Source organism: Benincasa hispida, chromosome 4, assembly GCF_009727055.1.
Source record: "Benincasa hispida cultivar B227 chromosome 4, ASM972705v1, whole genome shotgun sequence".
Lineage (NCBI taxonomy): Eukaryota > Viridiplantae > Streptophyta > Magnoliopsida > Cucurbitales > Cucurbitaceae > Benincasa > Benincasa hispida.
Window position 1 is genome coordinate 4,240,040 of NC_052352.1, and position 7,363 is coordinate 4,247,402.

Below are 7,363 nucleotides of genomic sequence, written 5' to 3' on the forward strand. Positions count from 1 at the left end.
TTAAACCAAAATGGTAAAAAATACAAATTATTATATCATCTCATTAATATTTTCCAATATCAAAATTGTAAAGCATGGCACTATAATTATCAAATATATACTATATCAACCGATCATATTTGTGGGTTAATGAAAAAAACGTGAGGAAAAATCAGGCATAATTGGGATAATTATGAAAGTTTATACTAACACATTATGGCAATTCAAACAAAGACATACAAAAAAAGTTTCAAACCTTATTGATCTTGGGAAGATCAGATTTAGTTCCTGTTCTTGAGTATTTCTTCAATCAACTCTTCTTTTTCTTGCTTGTACTCTGTGCACATCACGAATAAGTTGATAACCAAATGTAACATCATAAAGAAATCAGAAAGCCAAAGCAGATGGATTTTTGTACATGAAACTGAATCTAAACAATTATCAATTTGAAATTTAATGGAAAAGTGTTAGGTAAATGCATTTTTAATCCATTTAGTTAGATTTTGTGAGCTAATTTTTCAAGTGTGAAATAATTTTGAAGTTTGAATAAACTTCAACAGTTTGTTCTTAGAAATATGATCAATTCTGCTATATTAATCAGAAAAATGGTTTGAACTCTGATTGGTAACAACGATTTCCCCAATTTGAAAGACAAACAAAATCTAAACGAGCAAACGAGAAAAAAAATTAAAGCCACAATAATCACTCACAAATCGTCGATTATACAGGTGGGAAAATTCGAGCAAGCCAGATGAAGGTGAGGCTGAGGAGTTTCTTGAGCTTCGTCCGCCGCTTCTCTCTTTGTGGCGTGCCCTAAAAAATGAGTAGCGAAAACAGTGGTAATGAATTTGAGGCGTGCCCTAAAAAATTAGTGGTACCTCTCTTAGTTTTCGTTTTTCTTTTGAATTCCGACGTCCAACAATGGAAAGTCATACCATCTCTAAGATCAGTGGTAATGAATTTGAGGCTTGCCCTAAAAAATGAGTAGCGAAAATAGCAGTGCATGGTGGATTCAACAAAAATTATAAGGTTGACATTCTCATCAATCGAGAAAGTTGGGTTCTAAGAGAAGAAATATAGGTTTCAAGCGTCGATAGTTGTGATTTGAGAAAATAAGAGTTGAGATTTGAGAGAAAGAAGATTGGGATTTTGTGTGAAGAGATAAAAAAGGAAAGAATAGAAATAGAGAAAAAGAAAATATGAGTTTTGTGTGTTTGAAAAAAGGGTGAAGCGTGCCCCCAAAGTTTTGTGTGTTTCGGCTTTGTTGAGCTTTCTTGGTGGAACCTCGGCTAGGATGAGGATCGAGTTTCACATTAACTTTTTCCAAATCTTAATCTTTCAGATCTTTCCAAAATTTAAGAGTCACATTGCCAAATATGTAGAATTTAGAGGAATTTGAAAAGATAATTGTAATTCAATTTGAAAATTCATGCAAATATAAATTGAACATAAGATTTGCAAAATTATGCAATATTTTGTATAAGATTTGGGATAGAACACATGAGAAAATTTGAAAAGAGCTAAGATTTTGTATAAGATTTGGAAAAATTGCACAATATTTGAAAAAATTATATGGATTTTGATGTTCATCTTGGACAAAATTGTACTGAGAAAGCCCAAAAGAATCAATAGTTGAATATAAGATGAAAAGTTATTTTTTTATTCAAATCTCGGTGTTGATTTCGGTCGAGAAGGATCAAGAAACTAATTTAATGAATTTTAAAAAAGACTATTAGTTGAAAAACGTAACGTCCAAGTTTAGGAGGGGACATGAATGAACTGATATCAAATCTAAATGAGAGGGATCCTGAGTGTATGAAAGTATGATTAAGAAAGTCTTAAAAGAATTGAAAGTCACTATCTACATCAACAATCATAAGAACTTCATAGATAAGCATGCTTAGCTTGGAACAATTCTATATTGGGTGACCTCATGAGAATTTTCCTAGAATGTATGTGAGTGAGGACAAGGCATGCTAAAAAGAGTAGTGTTTGTTTGTGGGGATAACTTTTACTTCTAGAAGCATTCAAGACAAGTAAGGATGACGGCCAATGTTGGTTTGTGAGGACAACTTTCACTGTTAGAAGCATTCAAGACAAGTAAGGATGACGTAGCCATGTCGTAGGGGATGCAAGGCAATATTGGGACCATAAGACGTCGACGTTCAAGACAAGTAAGGATGACATAGCCAGGTCGCAGGGGATGCATGGGAATGCAAGGACCATTAGGCACCGAATCCAGATTCCAGATCCTAGTCTGAATCCTGGGTTGGGGCATTACATGAAAGATGAAACTTGAAGAGGTTTATTTCTAACAATTTTTCTCTAAATTTCTTGCTTTATTATCTATTTTCTACCAGTTTTGTAAAAGTCAAACCAAGTTTTGAAAACTAAGATCCCGTTTGGTAACCATTTCATTTTTTTTTTTTTTTGGTTTTTGAAAATTAACTCTATTTTCTCACCATTTCTTACCATGATTTGCATCTTTATTAAGTATAATGGTTGAATGTTAACCAAATTCCAAAAATAAAAACAACTTTTTTAAAAACTATTTTTTTAGCTTTCAAATTTTGACTTGATTTTTTAAATTATTGGGAAAAGTATATATCAAAGGAAGAAATTTGGAAGAGTAATGTCTATAGGCTTAATTTTAAAAAACAAAAACAAAAAACCAAATGGTAACCAAGTAGGGCCTAAACAAAGTAGTTTTTATTTTTAGAATTTAGCTAAGAATTCAACTTTTTTTTTTTTACTTATAGATATTTAATTCTAAAAAACTGAATAGTTACAGTTGAAACTTAAAATTTAACAATTTAGATCTGTAAATGGGCTAGCAATGAGTCAGAGTCGAGGTTAATAATAAAAGTCCTAGAAGAAATGAATTAAATGTATGATGACTATGAAGCACAGATACTTCATGTGAGGCAAAGAATCCGTATTAGACACGTATCAAATACCGATACTTCTAGATACTTCCCAGATATGTATCTAACACACGATTCGATGTATATATTTCTATGCATACCTTTTTTTAAAGAAAAAAGACAAGCAACTCATCTAATCTTTCTCAATCTAAAACTAGGCAACCTATTTAGAAAGCTCACTACTCGAGTCCAAAACTAAAAGAAAAAAAATAAATAAAAGACTAAACCCTAGAATCATCTAATCTTCATCTTCATATTTGAGTCCCCACAAAATCCACCAAAATATAAACCATTTTGATATCTTCAACAGTTCGACGAAGAAGTTCTTCATTTATTTTCATACTTCTCCCTTTAATCTTCTCATGCTTCTTTGTAATATGAGTCACTTTTTTATTGCATTTTATTAACTATTGTACTTCAACATCTTAGATGTTGCTTTTTTTTATTATTATTTTGTGCTATTGTTATTAACTTGTATGCTAAATTTATCTATATCCTAGATTTTTTTTAAGAAAAAGAAAATATATCTTCAATCTATCAGTATCCTCGTTTTTTAGAAATATATATAAAAAATGACGTATCTTTAGACGTATCCGTATCTTAGTTTTTTAGAAATGGATGAATCGCCGTATTTGTATCGTGTAACCGTATATGTGTATGTGTTTCATAGTATGATGACTATATTCTTAGAATTTAATATTTTACTAAGTTTTATGAACAACTAAATATAGTATGGTTAAGTGGCGAAAAATTATTCATCTTTGTGCAATTTGATTTAAGCACCAACAAAGGAGTTTCATTTGAGAAGACAATTGCAATACGGAAATAATATATGTATAATTTGTATCATGATCTTTACTTGATTATCCTCAACTAGGTAATGACCTTGTAGTTCAAATTCTGTCAATCTACCATAGTCTTGGACATCTAAACTCTACCTATTTGCAAGTGTTTATTTCCTTCATTCCTTTTTCTTTAAAAATAAAAAATAAAAAAATCTTTCAACCATAAAATATGTCAATTCTTTCAACAACCTCGCCATCATTTTTCTCCTCATTCTTATATTCCATTCAAACATTTCGCCCTCTTATCCACGGAGACATTCTAAGACCTTCAAGGGTAAAATGTATTACTAAGACACATAGGTTGGTTTCTTGTATTAATGGCCCGTTTGGATTGACTTAAGAAAAGAATATTTTTATTTAAAAAATATTTTTATAAAAATAATTAGAATATACTTGAGAAGCTATTTTGAGTAATTGTCAAACACTTCAATTTCTTTTAAAATGACTTATTTTTTAAATTAAACACTTGAAAATGTAGTCCAAACATACCCTAAGTTGATGGTCATGCTTATTTGAGTTGGACGTTTCTTATGAAAGGATAATTTTGAAACTAGTCAACTATTCAAAATCTTCATAAAATAATCTAATCCAAAACCAACTGTTTGAATCGGCTACCCTCCAATAGTGAAACTTGACAGTAGCGAACAATGGCAGTTGCCAGAAATGTGAAACCTGCAAAACATAAACTCGTTATAGGCTGGGTCGCGGACCTCACTCTCTTTAAGACGTTTCATGGCCCTGTCCAAGTGTGCAAGCAGGTCAACAGTATTGCCATGCCGTCTCTAGGATAAAACAACCAAAAAATGTCTCGATGGAAAATGCACCGTATTCGATCAAAAAACTCACACTCTTCAGACTGATTTGCTTGGAAAACCAAAATGTAAAAAGAAATGGTTTGAGAGAGAATCCTGTGAATTTTTGGAAATAGAAACTGAGATGATGAAGAAGTTGAAGGCATGCGCCTTTTTATAAGCGCAGAGGGCCAATAGACACTGATGCAGAGAACGGGCAGTCGCTAAACGTGCAAACCTGCATGCGAAGTGCGTGGACGACTTGGACCAGCTCGTGAGCACATGTGTTGGTTCAGTTTCGGTTGAAAGATTAAAAAGAAAAAATAAATTATTAAAGTAAATAAAATTAAAAATAATTTTTATTAAAAAATAATCACGCCGCCACGCCCGACCGTGTGCATGTGGGATGTCCACCATACCCACATTGATCTATCTCCTCACATCCCTCTAAAATATGGGTACCCTTGGGGCCCAAAACCCGAAGTCCAAGATGGGAGTAAAAGAAGGAGACTTCCCTCTAAAAAATAATCAATGTGGTATTCTCAACCAAAAGTTTTTTTTTTTCTTTTCTTCTAAAACTTGAATTTTCTCCCAATGATCCCTCACTTGAAAATTTAAAGCATAAGAAAAATATTTTTTTCATCAAGCAATATCAGTCTATACAATATTGTACATAAGCAAAGGTGTCTCTAGTTTACAGGTTGGGTTTTTCTCACAGTGACTCATCTCTCTATAGGTAAGAGTCTCATTCTTTCTGAGGTTTTGAAAACCTTTTATCTAGCCAGTCATTTCGTCAAAGGATCTGTCAAGTTTTCATTAGTTCGTATATGATCCACTCTAACTGCACCAGTAGTGAAGAACTCTCTAATGGTACTATGCTTACAACGTATTTGTTGTTTCTTTTCGTTGTAATAATGGTTCCGAACTTTTGCGATTGTTACAATACTATCGCAATGGATCAATATGGTTGGTACCGACTCTTCCCATAGGGGAATCTTTGATAGCAGACTTCTAAGCCAGCCTCCCTCACTATTTGTTGCTAATGCTATCAATTTTTACTCCATCGTAGATTGGGCTAAAATAGTATGCTTCTTGGACTTCTAAGAGACAGTTTCGCCTGCTATATTAAAGATATACCCACTTGTAGCCTTTGAATCATCCAAGAGGGAGTTCCAGTCAGCATCGCTGAATCCTTCGAGGACAGCGAGAAACTTCTGATAATGTAATCCTACGTTTTGGGTTTTCTTCAAGTACCTCATGTAACAACCCAAATTTGTACGCATACACTACAGGAAATTAAATGTCAAATGTTAAGCCGGATGTAATTTTATTTAAAGGGGTGGTAAATGTAATACCCTAACCCTAATTTAGAAAGCAGGAAAACAAATAAAATATATAATTAAGAATGAAAAATATATAAATTTAATAGGAAAATCGGGTGGAAATTTAGAATTGGAAAAAAATAGGAAATTTATTAATTATCCAAAATTAATGAATAAGGGGGCAGAATCAGGGAGGATTAATTAAAAGTTGGACGCTAGCTAATTCAGGAGACAACGAATAGTAGATAACTTTTTGTTTGGGCATTGCTCATTGGAAGAATTGGAGGTGAATTAATTGCCCATATACTCTTAAAATTTGAAAGAGTTAAAAAGAGGAAGTGGAATCCACAAGCAGTGAAGGCAACCACGCAGATCCAATCAGATTCCTTCTTGGCATTTAAACAATGGAGGGTCCGCTAGGTAGGAGGTTAGTAGCAGAGACTTGTCGCTAATCCAAACTCACACACTTGGAAGACACTGTGGTAATATACCAAACTTTGTCAATTTTCTTAATAATAGAAAGGACGTCCCTAAAGACCATGTTAATTTTTAAATGTTCCCTGCCAATCACCACTTTGGAATAGACCGGAAAAAATACCCATCATCTATAAACATACGAATCACACCGAAGTGATCAAGATAGTCCTTAAATTCTAGTTCCATTATCAAGTCCACTGAAGTGTCTGTCTTTGGTCCAAGATGCATGTATCGTATTAATTCAGATACACTGTTCCAGCGAATGATGAGGTTGTGGCATTACATATGGTCAACCTACCTTATGCGAATGAGAACATCATATATCGTGCCCATACTGCGGTTGTCTATCTATAGCCGGTTCGCGATCTTATAGATTGCAGTCTTAGGCGAGTTAAATCTATGTATTCAGGCGGGACTCCTTGATCGTGAGTTTGAGTGAGTAGGGTCAGATCATAAAGTCTAAGTTTGGAGAATAGGTTGAGTGCTAAGCCTTGTAAACTTAGGTCAGTACGTAAGGATAAGGTCAGTAACCAATGGGCGATGGGTACTCTATTCTTTATTGTCGAACGGGCGTTATTCAACTCCAACCGATCAATCCTATACATAACGCATTTGATTTCCATCCCTTCATTTTTCTTAACAAATAAGGTAACAACAGCGCATGCTACCCACGCTCCCCAATTGAAAACTCAGGACGACACGCTTATATAAGGAGGCATATACATATGGCAGTTCGGTTTGTTATGCGACTACGTATAGTGGTGGGTTTTAGGTGTGATCCGTATAAGAACTCCTTATCTACAATCTTGTATTGTAAATTTGGTTTCGAGTTTTTAATTTCTTGGCCAATTGTAAATAGTAGCACTTCATTCTATAATATGGTGCCTAGATATTGTGTTCTAGCTCCGGAAAATTAGATCTATACAAAAATTCTATTTTTTGAATAGATAGGGTGTGTATCCTGGTAGCTTACTTATCTTCATGGGTAATCACATCTTCAATATTCTCTTATTACACGGAATTTG

The 7,363-nt window shown here is 33.6% G+C and overlaps 1 long non-coding RNA gene across 1 annotated transcript; it reads right to left on the reverse strand.

Annotated features, from left to right (window-relative positions):
• LOC120076361 lies at positions 1-1,185 on the reverse strand. The gene is made up of 2 exons (XR_005481508.1): positions 690-1,185; positions 1-316 (listed from the first exon to the last, which is right to left on the reverse strand). It is a non-coding gene; the product is annotated as an uncharacterized LOC120076361 (long non-coding RNA).
• Between the last annotated feature and the right edge of the window lie 6,178 nt (positions 1,186-7,363).